Consider the following 19,578-nt stretch of genomic DNA (forward strand, 5'->3'; position numbering starts at 1 on the left):
CACACACACACACACACACACACACACACACACACACACACTGTTTGTGTGAAGTGAAAGGAGAAGAGGCCAGATAAGGCAAGAAGAGAAGGATGAACAGAGGAGATAATCGACACTTTCTTTCAACAAACACATGCAGATTGATGTGAGACACCGATTGGCCATTTCCCAGCATATACTGGTCTGGAATTAAATTATGCAAGCGGTTACAATGAAGTTCTCATGTAAGGCCACGGCAGTTTGTGGAGACTTGTCACTGATTCTTCATCTCTTGCCACTCTGGTCTTTTAAAACAAGTGCTGCAAAAGGGGCCACCAAAATCTCATTGTAAATGCAAAACGCACAAGTGTGACGGTTCGCTGAAAGGAGCACCGCCGTAAATTCGAATGCTCAGACAACACAAACGCGCGTGCACCTGTGCAATGCACCCAGTCATGCGACAGCGCTTCTAGCTATAAAATAAATTTGCATATTCGCTGACAGACAAATACATACATACGAGCCATAGCTACATGACCTTTGCTAATATGTTGCTGCACGACAGTGCTTTGTCACACAATACTGTAACCACGCACGACACACCTACACGTGATAATATAGGTATGTCAACGCATGATAATTACACACACGGTCCCACACAAACACATCCTAAGTCTCAGATAAGATCAGGGTTGGACTAAATAAAGGTGGGTGGAGCTTAACGTTCAAACAGTGTGATAGAAGTGGTCAAAACTTCAATTTGTCCTCCATTTTATGTGAACAAAGGGCCGTAGAGCCACGGAAGCACATTCAGAATATTTAGGGGCCCTGAAAATGGCAGCGTCGATGTTGGTTCTGAGGTTACTAGGCCATTGTGTTCCAGAGTTGCAGTCAAAATTAAAAACAAGTGGGATGTGTGCAGTACCAAATATCACCAGCAGGTTGATTTAGGCTAATACAGTATTTGGGTTTAGGTGATTCGCTAAAAGGCGCTTAAGATCGAAAACCCGCACTAGAGTGTATGTGGTTGACGTGAGGTTTCAGGGTTTGGGGACGGTGATAGAAAACAATAATTTTTAGGGGTCAGGGTTTGAGGTATGACCAGAGGAGCGTATCATACACCGTTGGATGTGGCTAGACGAGACCTATTCACACATATCTCCACCGTCCACATGGGTAACTCAGAGCAAAAGCTAGGGTCAAAAAACTTCTGTGTGTGTATCCCATAAAAAAACTGCTCGCCCAGAACCATGTTGCAAGCACATTTTGGGTCATTTGGAGTCGTTAGATTGAGCCACTCTTCCATCTCACTATGCAGGCAGGGCGAACTCTGTTGATCGGGAATTCAACTGGATTTGAGGAGGTGTAAACTTTGAGCAATATTCCCCCCCATGACAATCTTTCTTGTCATGTCCGCGGCCTATCGTGGATGAATACCCATGCTGCGACTTGAACTGCCATTTGCTAAGAGGCAGTAAAGAAGTCAGTTTATTGATTTAACGAACTTGCTGCCAAACAAAACAAAAGCATGTCAAGAGCTCGTCGCGGTCGTGGTGGCAAAAACGATGATCGGATAAGTCTGCATCTTATGAGACAAAACCAACGCGCACACTGAGTGTCAACGTTCCATTTGGAATGAAGATTGGCCAGAATGTGGAGCACGGCGGCAAAGGTAACATGAGGATAAATGGTTGTCTTTGGCTGGGGTTTGTATTCACACTTGTTGTTGTAGTTAAGCTAAGAACAAACTGAAGCAAAGTATGGCACATTTTGGCATCGGTTCTGGATGATCAGCACCATTTTCAGGATTATGATGCTTTTTCGAGGCAGCATGGTGAGCGAGAGCTTTGCACATATGCCTCAAACGGATGTCGGGTTTTTGAACTTCCTGCGAGGATTTTGCACGTTCTCCGCATGCTGATGGGGGTTTTCCCTGGGTACTCTGGCTTTAGCCCACATTCCAAAAATAGGCATATTTGGTTCATTGAAGAAATCGTCCATAGAGATCCCTTTATCCCAGGTCTGCTGCTCTGGCATCGGGTAACCGACAGACCCTTTTTTTTCTCTGTTTGGTGACACATTCCCAATCTCTATCTCGGTGTCATGTCAAACTTTTTTTTTTTTGTTTTGAAAATGTAAACTCACCATTTATACTTACAACCTCACGCACCTGGCAAACAAGTCACCTGCATTCCCCCCCACAACGGCACAAACGCGCCCTTCTACGCGCGCCTAAGACCAAAAGCCTCCCTCTGCACTGACTTTCGTGGGAATGAGGGGAGCCGCTTCCATTGGATGGCAAACAAGTCGGCTGTGTTCCCTCCCACAACGGCGCAAACGCCCAGTTCTACCTGCACCTGTTTTGGAAAATACCAAAAGAAAGAAAACTCCCCTCTTGCACAGTTAGACTTTCACTAAGCATGAAAATAGGGCCCTGCATTCCCCCCGAAAGCCACTGAATAAATCTTCTCAATTACTTTACACAACTCAGCACAGCAACTTGCTTTTATAACACTCGGCTCACTCTACTGAACACAGCATGTGCTTGTGGGTCACAGCTATCCACCCAACACACATGGTAGTGAGTCAAACACTGAGTCAATACACCATAATGTCCATGTAGGCTCCATTTTGGAGACTTGATCAAAACACTCCATCCCTCCTCCGCAGCGGCATCCATGCATTGTACGTGAGTGGAGCGAGACACTCGTGTGACTCACTGCTTGGAATTCATTTTTTTAACACCGTCTCCTGTGCGGTTGATAAACAAGCTTTACATTCAGAGCTCATACGTACAGGAACAAATGTTGCTCGGCAGAGATCAACACATGCATAATCTGCCTCCGCGAGAGTGTGTCTGTCATGTTAAAAAAGAAAAAAAAAATAGCGAGGATGGAAGCTATAAAAGTGAGCAAACATCAATTTAGGTGGCATGTTCAGTAATGCGCGGCCGCCAGAGAGCGTCAACAGAGGCTGTCAGGCGAATGGAGAACTCGCCTGCAGAAAAAGATGACAACAAACAGTGTGAAGCCCTTTGAGTGCCACTGTAAATCACTTGAATGAAGATTGAGATTCTTCTGTTGCAGTCTGTTTTTGCATTTTGAAGCTTGCATATGTCAGGAAACACATCTGGTTTTGTTCTCACCTTTACGTAACGTACTAGAAGATGACAACCACATATTCATGCAAATATTCCTTCTATTTCCCTCCAAGGAATGCAAAAAAAAAAAGACGATTGGTTGACTGAAAAGATCAGGTGACCCACGAAGACAGAAGAATATTCAGCAGGCTTTGATGCTGATGCATGCATACATATCACAAGACACAGTACAAGCCAGGCATGTTTGCTTTATGCGTGAGCGTGTTTTACCATACACGGGGTTTTTTTCCAGCCATCTGCCCTGAGTTGCCTCCCCTCCCCCGAGACAGCCTGCCGATAAACCTCATCATTCGAATTTAACTCTCGTTAATTATATCATTGACATGTTGGAGAATTCGCTTTAGGATACCGAAAGCACAACATATGCTGCCCCTTTGAGGCCACGTTGTGCAAACCAGAAGGAGCAGTAACGACATCATCGTCATGCTTGCCAACTCTTCAATTCAGGGGTGTCAAATTCTTTTTTTTTTTGTCACAGGCCACATTGTAATCACAGTTTCCCTCGGAGGGCCATGATGACTGTGAAGCCAGATAAATGTTTATCACCTCCTCGTATTATTACAGACACAGTACACAATTCATGGAGCACTCGTTTTGAAATGAAAAGTCAAGGATATTAGTTTGGTTAACTGTTGTTCAAGTTACTGTAGTAACGTAACGCTCGCAATATCTCAACATTATTATTTATTACACTTGAGAATCAGAAATGTTGGTACAGATTTTAGCAAGCGTTATGGAAGTTGACCTGCTTGATTTGCGTTCGCGGGCCACATAAAATGATGTGGCCGGCCAGATCTGGACCCCCGGGCCTTGAGTTTGAAAGCAATGGTTTAATTCTTCTGCAAGGGGCGGTGTCGTGAAGTCATCTTTCACGCAGTTAAAAACCCCAGCGTCCTACCAGCGGAACTTGTTTTGAACAACTTGTCATTTTTCCAATTAAGGTGCTGCTTTAATAAAAGCCAGAAAAACAATCGCAACTACTGTGATAAGTAAACAAATTAACTCCAGCCCGGTTTAAATCGATCTTCACATGCCATAGCGTCATCGTTTATGCACTTCAAAATCCCAGCGTCCTACCAGCGGAACTTGTTTTGAACAACTTGTCATTATTCCAATCAAGGTGTTGCTTTAATAAAAGCCGTAAAAACAATCGCAACGATTGTGAAAAGTAGACAAATTAACTCCGGTCTGTCTGATCACGTGATGTTTACGTCGATCTTCGTGTTGCCACACAGCTGTTATTATCATTACGTTTCGTCATACACTTTCATTGGTCCATATTCAAATGTGTGGCAATTTCATCGGTCAAATGTGACAAGCCTATCAATTAACGTATATGAGGCTCATTCGTAAAACTCCATAAAGTAACGGTGTCACATTTAAAGCCGCAGGGTTCAAAGCGTGGGGCGGGGGAAGTAGCGGCTTCAACTAAAAGTAACTCAAAAATAGATAAAAAAGTAAATTGAAGCAAAGAATGAGGCTCCAGCCTACAAGACAGAAGCAACCTCATTTCAGCTCAGGTATGTCATCGACTCTCTAACACGGTGTTGACTGCACACCCTCGGATTAGGAATGTATTGAGATGATAAACGTGCAGTGAAACCTTGATTTAACGGACGGAAAATAGTGTCTAGTCCATGCACTCAAAACGTCCTTTCGAAAGTCGCCGTTTCAGTCTGTTCATTCCAGAACTGGACAGATTAGGCCACAATAATGTTGTACCGAGCTTAACATTTTAGACTAGGAAAAAAAAGTGCAAAGCAATTTTGCACTGTCGTGGGTGTTTTTAGACCGTATTTCGATGAAACGGATGACCCCTTCCCCAATGGGTCCGTTAAGTCATGGTTCCACAACATCCGGATAATGGATGTCTACTTGCAGCAATTAGGCGGTTAAATCATACCGTAAACATATGAATCGTGCTTGCCTTCATGCAATGTACTTGTATGACTTAATGGGAACATGCCCTTTTTATCTTGCACCTGAGGGAACACCCATCGGGCAGCTGTATAGCATGAAGGCATCTCAAGTATGTGTCATACACCTCAACTTTGGCAGGTGTTCTGAAATAAAAAAAATAAAAAAAGGAGGGAACAAAAATGTTAATTAAATCTGGGAAGGCTTTCAATAACGCCTCCAGCATCAACATGCGCAAATGTCATCGAGTGCATTTGGCATCAAGCTTATATTCTATGTGCACTGTAAAATAAATGTCCCTTTGCTCACTATAGGACGGCGGCATATCTTGCCTTACTGTTTTGAAAGTGATCCGATCCATGCCAGTCAAACCAAGGTGTGACCCCGAACTGTGATTTTTGTCAAACCGACACACACACAGAGCGCACAATTTTTCAACCGCCACTGGAGAGACTTCATTTGATCAAGATGAGGAGCCTGACAGAAGTGTTTAGAATGCTGATTGCAATTAGCAGACGAACGCACATATCCCACTCTCGTCATTACGGCACACATACCAAAAATAAAAATTAAAAAAAAGAAGGCGTGTACAAAAAAAAAAAAAAAAAAAAACAAAACCAAACAAAAAACCCACACAAAAACACTTACGCATATGTAGCTCAGACATGGACAAGCATATGCCGTATCTTCACACCTCATCATATTCTCACTTGGAACAGCAGGAAATTGCATGTGGCAATTATTTTTTTGTAATCTCATTTCATTCATACAGCATATTTTGGGGGAAATATTTGCAGTGTTGGGTGCGCGCGCACACACGCACACACACACGCACACACACAGATATAAAAGCAGTGACACAGAGACACGCAAAATGATCATAAAATAGTCAAACAGCGTCTTTGGAACAATCAGTGTTTCTGACGTGCTGTGCCTGGAATGACAATGAGATAAAAGTACCCCCCCTTTGTCTTCTTGGAAAATAACATTTGCGCAAGTAGGTCATCAGGCTGAGGAATGCACTGAGAGCTCAGTCGCATCCCGTTGACAGATTGTGACTCACTGTTTTCAACGCCCCGACACACACACACACACACACACACACACACACACACACACACACGCACACAAGAATTTACATATCCATTTTGTTTCTCACATTATTTTGGGGCTCAAAAAATGTTAAGCTGTACATCTTGTCAAGCAGCATTTGTGTGGCAAACCACTGGCGCGGATTCCTTTTCACATGCCGACTCGTCTTAATACTCAGTTCTATTCTTTGGCTTTTGACTCAGCATGAGGCTTGGTTTTTAGTTTGACAGTTTCTTTGTGCTTTCTACCGTCTTTGTTGTTCATGTAGTTTGATTGTTTGTTGTTGTATGAATTATTTTTGCTGCACGTACAGCATGTATGCAGCGGTGTTTGTTTTAAAGTGCTCTACAAGTACAGTTGAGTTCAGTTGCATGGACTAAGGCTCTGTTCTATCCTCAGGGGGAAAGTAGGCACAGAAAATGATTAAAAAAAAAAAGACATCCCATTTTAAAATCCATTGTAAATGAATACGTTCCATAAACCCTTTTGAGAAAATATAAGATTGGATTGTCCGCCCCAAAAAAGTGCAACGGGATTCTCTGAAGGGCTGAAGACCTAAATATCACACCCTGGCGTACACACGCTCCAAAATACTTTGGCATTTGATATTTACACTTGATTGATGTTTGAGGACGTGGATTGTCCCATTCTTCATGGTTTAGCTCAACTTGCTTTAGTCGCATTTGAAATTACAGGTGCATCTAAACAATTTAGAATGCGATGGAAATATTCCTTAGAGTCAATGTCGGTGCCTTTGGTGTCATCATAAGAATCACTTCATGTCATTGTGACACTGATGCCGTTTCACAATTCCATAAACTCGAGTTACGGTGGATTTAACATCTGGTAGCACGTATGAATCACTCCCTGGTGAATGAACATAATAAAATGCTCTCAAAAAAAAACCCCTGGGGCATAGAATCAGGCATCACCATGTGACACCGATAGATGAAAAGACAAAGTCGAAAGCGGCGCTCCGAGACGGCATGTGGCAGAGAGCTCAGATGATCCGTCAGTGAGAACAAACAAATGTGGGAAAGGAAGGCAGGGAAGGTGATCCAAAGTTGTCATTTTGTCAAAGGATACTTCTAACGGGAAAAGATTTCCTGTCGACTGTTTATTTTTTTCCTCCCTGTCTTTAAAACAGATCTGTGCTTTCTTCACCTTACATTTTTTTTTTTTAAATGTACTTTTATTATGAGTTCAAGAAGGCCCCGTGAGAGTGGCTGCCTTTACCGCAGCTCCTATACTCTTTGTTCTTCTACTTTCTTCCTTTCATAACTTTGCTGCTATAAATTAGGAATTTCTCCATTGTGAGACGAATAAAGGTTTTCTTATTCTTATTCTTTGTCAAAAATAGGCTCATTACTTTACAATGAACAGCACACTTGGCTTCTGTAAAGTTAGCGGCACGCTTACAAACGCCAATAATACAGATTATAATTTTGGCACTTGCTCAGAAAACTCAAGTAAAGGGCGGGGGACAGTCATGTGAATAATAAGATATCCAAGTGTGTTTTTTGTTTGGCTTGTTTTCTATTTTGATTTTTTTTGTCTTGCCTTTTCCCCCCATGACAAAATGTGACAAATAAATAAATAAATAAATAAATAAATGCTCCTGGCGGCATCACCCTGTCCTACTTAAAATCTCATTTAACATGATGACATAAGTCACAGCGTAAACGTTTCATCCCCATGACAAGCATGTCGAAAGGTAAAGATGCAATTCATGTGGCAGCTTTAATTAGTCACCATCCGCTCACAGGGATTACCTTCACCCCACCCCCCCACCCTCCAAGACTCCCATTTCCATTTCATATAACAAATGGGGGTGTGAGGGGGGGAAGCAATTTTGTTGGGTGAGATCACACACATTCATCTTAAAAAAAGAAACTGTCATGTATTTTTTATTTTTTATTTTTTTGTGGAGTGTGGGCTCACACCCGAGACAACATGGAGGAGTGCTCCATCACAGCGTGAGATCGGGTGCTAGGACCAAGATAGCATGACGCTCCGTGGTCCCTGTGTTGTGAGTGTTTTTTTTGGGGGGGGGGGGTCCGGGGGCTCAGACGAGTTTATTACTAATGCACTTGAGCATGACGGTAATAACCTTGGAGTTGAAACCCAGAGGGCAGGAAAGGCCTCTACGCAAGCAGGTTGAGCAGATTGTTGGGCGGGATCAAAGCCAAAGTGTGGACAGCAGAGAGAGAGGAAAAAAAAAAAGATAGTAGTGGAGGAAATAAAAACCAACTTGTTAGGTGCATAATAAACATCTTCCACTTCCTGCAGGGGCACTTTCCATTCATCCTGTCTTGAGTTTTAATTTTTGGATGGGCAAAATGAACAGGTGACATTTTCTGGCAAAGTGACATTTTGATTGCTTAAATGCGTGCATTTGCATCTCGGGGGTGTCTACACAACCAACATATGTGAAATTTGACCACCATTTTGTTGTTGTTGTTGTAAACTGAAATGTGTCCTTGGCGTTCATGTTATGTGGCGGGTAAAAATTGACCCATTTTGAAATGTAGATTTTGGGGGGGGGAGGGGGGGGATTAAATGGACTCTGCTGGTGTCAGAGCTCCAGAATAATCTGGAGAGAGGTGGAATCCACAAGCGTAAAGACGCAGATACGGTTCTGACATCCATCCATCCACTTTTTTTAATCCACGCTCACACCTGTGAACAATTTAGAGTGTTCCATCAACCTGCCATGCATGTTTTTGGAATGTGGGAGAATACTGCAATCTGCAAATGTGCATTGGACATACAGTCCTGAACATCCACCCCAGTTACGCCCCCCCACTCCCCCCCCAAAAAAAAATCACGATTGCACTGCTATTCCATAAATGTTCACGTTTGATTGCATGTATATTGTGCATTTCTATATGTGCGTGTGTGTGTGTGTCTGTACCCAGGGAGTAATTACAGCATTTGTCACACATGGAGTACAGCCGCCAAAAAGTATTGCCAACGTTAACATTTTAAGCGGATTGCAAAACTGGTTCATCTTGAGGAGGCAATGGTTGTTTACGTAGCCTAGAGATCAGAACACATCTCGGCAGTCCCGAATGCTTTACGCTAGCTCCCAGTCCACCCACACGTGCACTGAATCATAGTATAGATTATTGAAAAAATATATATATATATGACATTTACCAAATTGTTGCATGAGAGCTTTCGACCCAACGCCAACGAACATCTTCATCTTGTTCTAAATCAGTCATGTTGACGAGATGTGTTCTGATATTTTAAATAGAAAAGCCCCGAACTTTTGTTTTCTAATCTCAAACGCTGTTAGAGCATCTACAATATTTATGTAGACACATGTCCGATGAAATATGTCTTGCTTTGGAACTTGATTCAAACGTTAACTCGGCCAAACCAACGTGCGTCAGCCACACCCGGAGAACAAAACCATTCCAGAAAACGCAAACACAAAGAACGTTGGCTGACTCACCTGTAACAGTTTCATCTTTTGACATCTCATTCACACCCATTAATTTAATTATGAAATTCTTAGGGTACTGTAAATGCTGCAAAACGTCATCGTCCCCCCACCCCTCCTTTTTTCGAGGGGGGGGGTAACTTCAAATCATCACACAATCAACATTCTGGACTCACGCTGACAAGCTGCTCGTGCTCCTCCGCGTCCTCGGGCGGACACGGATGCTTTTGGCTTGAGATGTTTGACAGTTTTTACGCAAGCAAATGTGACTTGCTAGCACATGGATGGCCACAAGGAAAATTCACTCTGCTATTGCTTTTGCTGCCTTCCACAGCTCATGTGTGATCGGAGATACTTTCCGGATTCATTAAAAAAAAGCTAAAATAAATCGAATTCTTGACCCACAACACTCAACTGTGAAAGGATAAAATCAAGTGAAACCATCTTGAGTTGACTCGCTACGCTTCTGTACTATATTTGTTGGTGTACCTGTAGAATTGTATTTCTGTATTTATTTCTTACATCCTTTTCAAATAAATCTCATTCACTGACAGCATTTTTTTTCCACAACATATTCAACACACAAAGGATGTTGAAGATCAGGAGTGGCCAACCTTTTTTGACCTTTTTTCTCGATCAACCAACCTGAAAAGCAAATCACTGCCTACCTTAGTAGAGACCTGACGCGGAGGCATGGGACGGCACTTTTTGCAGCGTGTTCACGGTCGTAGCTCACGTGTACCATTTGAAATTGCTTCTCCCGGCACTCCATGATTTCCATTCTTTGTCCGTATCCTCTGTGAATTGTCCATGAAACAAACTCTAAATGAGAACAAGAATAACAATAAAAGAGCGCAACATCTCTGATCGCAAACTGCGATTGCAACTCACAACTTCTGGTGATGCAGGTCACGTGCCACCGCAGGTTAAAGATGACCCGCTTTTTTACTTTTTTTTTTTTTTTTAAATACTTTTTGTGAAAGTGGGAATGATAGGATGCTAGGGGCGCAGTATGCACTAAAACAAAAATATAGCATCAATTACACGCACACAGACACACAACTGTTTTGGTTTGGGTTTTTTTTTTTCCCCCTCTATACTTTCGCGATCGACGTGGGACCAGTCCGCGAACTACCAATTGATCGTGATCGACGTATTGGGCACCCCTGTTGTAGATCAATCATTATATATACACCAAACTCCCTAATGAAAGACTGGACTCTCCTTCCAAGAGAAAAAAAAATGTCTGATCTATCTTTTTCTGTTCTTTTAAATTCAGCAGTAGAAACAAAATAGGTTGCACAAAATGCAGCGGTTTCTCCCAAGTGGACTCACAAACTGTGCCGATGTGATGTCTAAAACGGGACATCAATGCCATTTACTAGCGGTTGTGTATCAGTGAAGCTGTTTCCATGTTGGAAATTTACAGAGGAATAGCATCAGATGACCCCCACCCCCCACCCCAAGCCATCCCCATTGAAAAATCACAATTGACAAGTACACTCGTCAATGGCAGTGAATGAGTTTTACGAAGTGCAGTCCACGTGTTTCCTTTTAAACAAGGGAAATTAGATCATCAGGAATGCGCAGTGCTGTCACTTCAATTTGATTTACCCATCAGGAAACAGGAAGATGTTTGATGATGCCACTATCACCAAATCGTGTTACCGACATCACCAATTAGCTGACAGTTGAAGGTGTTGTCATGCTGGTACTCTCCCACATGGACATTTGATGTTTTCATGTCGAGTGTGGGAGCACCTTGCGAAAGGCGCTCTCCGCAGCTTTCACTGCTGGTTTATCAACCTATCGGGAGTAATTAGACTTTGGGCTGTGAACGAGCTCGGTGAAATAGTTATGACGGCCGCACGTGGGGTACAGCGGCAAGCCGGGCGGCTAACTGAGGCACGGCGAGACAGACGAGTGAAGGAAGGAAGGCGTTGTGATTTTGTGATTCATGCGCACGACGCCGCCAGCTACGAGACAATGCAAGATGTCGTGTGTCGTATCCTCATTGTGCATGTGTGTGTGACTGTGTGTGGAGTCTGAGCTCAGAAATGACATCGCTGGGTTGTCCTGTTCTCTTTCAGGCGTATGTTCGTTTTAACTTTATTTAAAAATGTACAGCAGACAGACTATTAGAACTGACTTAGGATGAGAGGCCATCGACACCCAGCACCGGTTACCCACACACCCAGTGACCAAAATGCACACTGCAAGTATGTAGCGCACAAGGTGTCAAGTGAATGGGGACAGTTGAATGTGTGCAGCGGCCTTAAAAATGCAAAGAAAGATGGTTGATCAATTTAAGTGGATTAAAAAGTTAAATGCTAGATATTAAAAGAAAGAATAAACATTTATTTATGATATTTATACCGAGCATCTGTAAACTTCAGGTGGCCCTGGCCGGCAGGCCACCATTAATGTCGGACCTTGTTTAGACACGCACTTTGCATATAACTACACCTGTATTCTTTCAAACACAATCACAGTTACAAGGATTGTGTCAGTTTGTTCATGTGCAGCTTCCTGGTTACAGCTTGTGACATAGAAAATTTGGGCCCGATTTGGACATTTTTACAGTTTCAGAAACGATGCCATTGTGTTTCCTAAAATGACAGCGGCAGCGTGACGGTGCTGCACAGGCCTACATATTACAAACTACATAACGTCCGTGTTGATGAGAATTTTTCCTCTGTTTCTATGTGGAAAGGGCCTAAGAAAGCAGGGAACTAAACAGATAGGCGCCGCAGAGAAATCAATATTACAACAAGATATTTATTAGCAAATGAGTGGAAGGAAGCATGCTGGGGGCCGCAGGGCACAACTCTTTAATTGGTTTAGGAGTGACCTGAACGAGTCAACACGCTCCCGGGAATCAATGCGTGTCTCCGTAAATACGAATTAGTAAAACTAGAGGCCTTGGATTACACTCAAGTGCAAATGAGCTGCTAATGAGTCAACACAGACGTGAAGGGTTTCCCGTAGCATTTCCACAACCTTGACGCAATAAAATAAGGCTTGGCCACAACATTAGGCTCCGTTATACAGATTTTTAAAAAAGGGGGAAAAAAAGTGAACCACAATATGGTAAAAATGTACAACCCCTCCCTCGCCGGACTAATATTTGACACTTTTCATTCCTGTTTTCCATTTCATGTTTAATTTTTCTCACTAATTGTTCCCTTGTGCGATGTCATCATTAAAAATAAAAATTTTTTTTTTAAAAAAGCCAAAGAGAAAGCCATGCCACCAATTTGGGGTGGATCCAGAGATGATTATTGCAGTTTTGTTGACAGTTAAGCCTTGGCAGAGGTCCCGGGCTTTTTGTTTGGTTATCGGCATCGCTCAATTCCATTATCCAGGCCAGAGGATTAGGACATCGGCCACAGACAATAATGTACACAAATCCTCTTCCCTGATGTGTTTGACAGGAACAGGGACAAGAAAGTGCTCCGTTTATCTTCCAATCAGTACACACACACTGCCTTTCAGGACATAGCTGAGTATGTGCGTGTTGACCTCCAACACGATGACACACATCCATTCGGTCCATCCGGAAGATGTTCACCGTGTTTGTACAGTGAGCTACTCACCCGGAATAGGGAAATCACTCACCCCTGATTCACGAGTATGGTAATTGACTCCTCTCTAAAATTATAATGACCTATAATTATGTTTAATCGCATCAACATGTTCCGTGAACATTACTGTCATTGTTTGTAATTTGCCTAAAACGTTTTTGGGTTTTTTTTTCCGGCTGGTAACATTTTATTTTATGCTGGGAAAAATTTAAATAACCTACTACAAGTTGTATAGAATGAGTTTCAGGATATTATGATGTGCTTCAGCGCTAACGGACTGTCTTTAAATATGATTTCGAGTCAAAGGAATAGAATGAAACAAATCAATGATGTGAACGGAACTTCAAACTCATCTCACAACATGACCCTTCAAAATAAATGGCTTATAGATCATTTGATTCCCCCCCTTCCCCAAAATGCACCAGAAAATATAAAAAGGACTACTTTCCTATCATCCAGTTTATTTTTCAAAACAAAATCTTCTTTCAGATTCCAAAATAAATAAAAAGGAAGTAATGTAAGTTATTTATTCTTTCTGTGCGGCCGGGTACTAAATGACCCACGGACCGTGACCGGTCCGCGGCCCGGGGATTGGGGACCCCAGATCTATATAGTTGGGAGTCGCGATGAGGAAGTTGTTGCACAAGATTAATTTCTTCAAGTATAAAGATGTCGTTTTCATGACGGCGTATGATTTTCATTTAAAATTGCCGAATGACAACAACGAAAACCATATCGACACACGTAGCGTTTTTTTTTTTTTTTTGGTTTGTTTGTTTTTGAAATGACAATATGCTTTTTCTAACAACATTTGAAATAGTATCGACAAAGATGAGGTTAGCTTGTTGTCTTGGCCCTCTGCACACATTCCAGTTTCTCATGTGTCCCCTTTGCAAAAAGAATTGCACGACTTAGGAGCTACTTGGGAGTGGACAGCCCATTGTCTTGACTCACCACACCAAAACTAAGTTAGATTGTTGTTGAATGCTAAGCTGAGTGCTCACAAAACATGATCAGCTCCTCTGCTGCCTTGCATCACTGTACTTGTATGCATGACAAAGGAAGAAAACACGTCTGTGCTCTTAAAAAAAAAAAAGCGCAAGCACGGCTAGTCCACAAATATGAACAAACCAGAAAAGTAGGAAATTTGGGGTTGGCGTGGCAACGGCATGGATTCTACTTTTCCTCTTACAACTCATTGGAGCATCCCTGATTTTGATACTGCTCCTCGGAGGCAAATGTGCGACTCGAATAAAGTCTTCTGAAGGACTGAACGCTGGCGGCTGAGGACCACAGACAGTCAAGAGGTCAGAATGTACCGCGAGACGAAACAAAAACAAAAGCCAAATCAAATGTTCTAGTTCTCAGTGTGCTCACTTTTGCCCGAGTGCCCTTGCAGTGAATAGAGAGAAACAGATTGAATTCCTTGAGCCGTGACGCTTGATTTTGCAACAGAGGGCAACATTTTCTATTTGGCATGTGTCACATTGGAACACCGTCATTTCGTGGCAGCGCCTTGACGTGACATGACAGCATGTGTGTGCGTGTCGGTACGTGCGCAGATGATCTGACCAGAAGGCAAAATAGCATATCCTCAACGCCTTCCCTTCTCAATAACATTTCCAACAAAGACTCTAACAAGAAGGGTAACAACACTTTTTTTTTCTTTTTTTGTCATTGATATAGCATATTTTACAATCACTGACGTAAAGCCAAAAACCTCCGTGGTCCAAATTTTCAATGTCATATTTTTTCACAAATTAATACAATTGGTCAGTACCCAATCGGGTCTGTTATTTTTCAAATTACTGACGGATGTAAAGGGTTGAAAATGACTTGCTTTCTGCGATTATTTTTTTTCCCTGAAAAGTGATGGTTTTGGAAATATGAAGATTCCACCCAACGCCAGCAATTTGCAACTTACGACACAGAGATGCCTTGTGATACAAATCTAATTTAAACCCCGACCATGCTCGCAACTCAAATCACGGCTCTCTCTGAAATCATCTTGAAACGGGGATAAGCCTCCAGTTGGCTACCCAAAAATAAAAATGGAAAAAGGTTAATTGTGGGAAGGAAAAAAGAAAAAGACAAATGGTGAGTTTGTAAGTTCCACTGTAACCCGTTCTGGCCTTCCCCATGAAAGTAAAAAAGAAAAACAACAACAATTGTTGTAACATGCATTTTAAAGAGTATTTTTAAGTGGGATTCATCGTAACGTCTCAACTCCTCTCTGAGCTCATCAGTACAGCACTAATTAACGCCCAACATGCAGTTGCTGAACCATTTGTGTTCACACCACTGCAAAAAAGGGTGAAAGCACAGCAACATAGATGTTAATTAAGGATTAATACAGTACGGCCTTTCTTTAGGAATTTGTTTGGATGCTTTAAAAACACAAGGTTTATTTCTCTTTGTTTAATATGTAGTTTGTCACTAAACCTTTACTGGGGTTGGCATTAAACAGTCTGAATCATCTTTGCTGATAAATTGTTCAATATTTGCCAAACTGCTGCTGATGGTAAAGTCTGCTGAGTTGAATTCACTGGTAAACAAATGAATACAGCGCTTGTGTCTCAAGTCTGGGTTCAAGACAAAGCAAAAAAAAAAAAAAAAAAAAAAAGTTCGAGGCAGGAAGCCAAAAGGTAATTACCGTAGGACAAAAAAAGCAGCAACTTGCACAGGAAGGAACAGAACACAGACACACACACACACACACACACATACGCACACACACGCACACACACGCACACACACGCACACACACGCACACACACGCACACACACGCACACACACGCACACACACGCACACACACGCACACACACGCACACACACGCACACACACGCACACACACGCACACACACGCACACACACGCACACACACACTCACACACAAAGAAGAGTGTTATGACAGGTCAGTGAGACACAGCAACCTGTTGAACAGGCTTTGTAACCTGAAACGCAGACAGCATTAAAAGGTGTGACAAGAGTCTATCCCAATTGGCTGTCATGTAATATGGATTTATGAAGGCCTTAAATAAATCATCCAGCATCTACTTCATTAGCTCGCTGTCTTCTGTTGGGAATTAGGACCGTATTAATGATGCCGATTAGGAATCACTCTTACTTTCTAGGTTTAGATTTCTCTTCCAGAGGCACTGGCACCGCGAAGAAAAGAGCAAACTAGACGTTCGCCGTATCAGCTCGAATAGTGGCCTCCACTCTCATATACGCCGTGACCCAAAAAATTGTCATCCATTTAATCTGTAGGTCAAACTGCTGACCTTTAGTATGATCAATAACACTGTGTGAGACATTAGATGTGTTTACGACACGCAACGTGTGCACAGTAGGAAAGGTTTCTCCAAAGTTGGAATTTATAATGGTCTATAAAGTGCTGCCAGAACAAAAAATACTTTAGTGGCACCTCAAAAATATAAAACAAAATGTAAAAAAATATGAAAGGGATTTCCACACATATGACCAAAACTACCTAACTTTGCCTTATCAAGGTCCATAAGCTTAATGCTAACACACAATACAAAACACCATGCACGGGCTAACGAGACTAGCATTGAGGATGCAGTAGCGCGAAGCCTTATAAAAGTAAACAAATCAGAACGGTAGCAACTCTTGCATACAACAGTACTAACACACAGGTCTATCTTGTTCATCCTCTGCGAAAAAACAATTTCACCGCAGCTTAGTTGCCACCTCAAATTTACGCGTAGCATGCCTGTACGTGATATGCTAACCCCTGGTGGCTAAGGGATGCGCATCGGAAGCATGCCTATTGAATTAAAACATGAAATGATCATACTCAAGCCGCAGTTATAGTGCTGTAGAAGGGGAAGTGCGGCATCTTCTACCTGCGGAGTTGGCGGAGTTGTTGTGGCACCGGGGATGAAGATTTCATTGGATTTAGTGATTTGGAGTGACACTGATGGTTTGGTGAACTTGTTAGCATGTTTTGTTTTGTTTTGTTTTGTTTTTTAAAGCTATAGTTATCTGAATAACTCTTAATATGTTCCATGATCATACCAGGCATGTTCTCTACTCGTTTTTTTATGCATCATGTAACGTTAGCATATCGTACACTTGTTCAGACTGTTGTTCTTGATTTTTATTTTTATTTTCAATTGCCTTTCAAGATGACATGTCTGTTCTTGGTGTTAAATTTTATCAAATAATTTTCCCTCAAAAATGTGTCTTATACTCCACTGTGACTTATATATGTTTTTTTTGAATTCTTTATTATGCATTTTATGGCTGGTGCGACTGAAACTCCGGAGTGACTTATAATCCAGAAAATACGGTAATAATAATGACAGTAATAACAATGATAATATAGAAAATGACTAATTTTACGTGAGCATTTGAAAAAGATTGATGGACCACCACCCGAAATTGAATTTCAGGAAAGTAATCAAACATCTTTTGCTGGTTCATGTTGAGTACGACGGTGGAAGTATGCGCACTGCTAACAAAATTAGTTTCAGTCCAGTACATGGGACCATCTGGCCATTATGCTGCTGGAACATCATAAAACACAAAAGGATCTGGGAAATGAGACCTAGTGATAAATGGCGAGTACTCCACGAAATGATACCCTCGATTCTGACCTCTCGATAATGTTCACGTTGTATTATTTTTGTCGGGAAAGGTATGCATGCCCCAAATAACATGAACAATAGAGAGTAGTAGTATATTCTATCCACTTGTTCCAGTGAGTCATTATAAATGACAATGTGCTCGTGAGTCATCGCGCACAATGCAGGACACTCAAAACGGAAGTACTCTCAAGCATTTTTGTCATTGTTTGCCGTATTTTACACCTTGCACAATAGGCTGCTCTAAAAGGCCCGCTACTGATAGCCACTATACATCACTGACACGGTCACGCTTATTCCAATTGCAAATGAATTGTCATTGAGAGCGAGCCGACGTTAAATTAAACGTGAGAGAATCAGGATTATTTAGAATAGCTTGGGATTTTTCGTTATAGTTACCGTACTTTTTTTCCCGCTCTGTTTTAGCTTAATTTTAGAGCAAGTTTTTTTTGTTTTTTTTTTTGAAAATGCTTCATTTTAGTTTCATTTTCTATTAGTTTTAGTATTAGTCTTATTTTTTAAATCCAAGATTAAAAAAAAATGTTGCCAAGTATTGTGCAAAACAGTAAACTAAAATTCTCCAAAATCTCACAGGTTTTTTGGGGGGAAAATGCTTCATTTTAGTTTCATTTTTATTAGTTTTAGTATCAGTCTTATTTTTTTTAATACAACAAGATTAAAAATAGGTTGCCAAGTATTAAAAGTAAAAAAAGTACTGTAAAGTAAAAAAAAAAAAAAAAAGTAAAGTAAAATTCTCCAAAATCTCATCTCTCTTCTGTCACTACACCAAAACAAGTTTGTTTTGAATTTGCTTGATTATTTCGGCAAGTGGTTGCACAGAATAAATGTATTCGAATCCAGGAACATTTTTTTGAGTAGACTGTACATCTAGTATACATCGAGATCCAGATTATTTTATTGTGTGTCATCACTTGATGAAATAAAGTTGAGTCAATCCAACACCATTTTTTGTGTGTGTGCGCATGTACAATAATAGAGAAATAAATACATTTCAAGTCATAACTCTAACTCAATAGCTCAAGCATGATCTTGACAAATATGAAAACGAAGGAAATTTTCCCAATATTTATTGCTATTTTTTTATAAACATAAGATGCAGTTCCACTTCATTTTTGTTTTTTTTCTGATGCACTTTCATTTTTAATATTACTCTGTGAACAATTTTTTTTTTTTCAATTTTACTTGAATGATTAAATCATTCATTATTTCTTTAATTTTCATTCACACTGCCTTGGAGACAATGTGCTGTGCTATTCCGGTAGCGCCAAACAGTTGAACCCCGCGAGCCGCGATGCGCTTATTAGCCATAAAAGGCTCTCGGAAGCATGATTCTCTTCATTGATGAGAAAGATCATTGTAAGGCCAACCCCACCATTACAGCACAATGTCATTATAATATGCAGGACAAGGCTGTTGCCATTTTGCAGTGTTCTCATCAAGAAACCTCTGCACGGTGGGATCATAAACGCTAAATATAGCAAGCATTCACTGATAACGGTGATGGATTTGTATGTGCGCTTGGCTTTTTTTTTTCAAACTGGGCATTGACACTCCCAGTCGAAGTTTACTGTTAAATGAAAAAAAAGAGAGTGACGTGCATTGAATTAAGCCGCATCATTTTGACTTGTGAAAGTCAGCTAGCTTAATGTTAGTATATTAAGTCATCCGAAACGGCAGAGACGGGCTCACGAAATTAGCATAGTAGCTATGATTTCCAGTCACACCCGTCTTGGGGGTGAGATTTTTAGGGCGGTTCAGTCGGAG

General features: G+C 41.4%; 1 long non-coding RNA gene across 1 annotated transcript in view; it reads right to left on the bottom strand.

Moving 5' to 3' along the window:
- Positions 1 to 10,493, bottom strand: part of LOC109511409 (uncharacterized) — a 38,274-nt gene extending 27,781 nt beyond the window's left edge. Inside the window, exon 1 of the long non-coding RNA XR_002167324.1 lies at positions 10,265 to 10,493. This is a non-coding gene — a long non-coding RNA (uncharacterized LOC109511409). The remainder of the gene's footprint in view (positions 1 to 10,264) is intronic.
- Positions 10,494 to 19,578: the final 9,085 nt, after the last annotated feature.

Source organism: Hippocampus comes, unplaced genomic scaffold, assembly GCF_001891065.2.
Source record: "Hippocampus comes isolate QL1 unplaced genomic scaffold, H_comes_QL1_v1.1 scaffold7, whole genome shotgun sequence".
NCBI classification, from domain to species: Eukaryota; Metazoa; Chordata; class Actinopteri; order Syngnathiformes; family Syngnathidae; genus Hippocampus; species Hippocampus comes.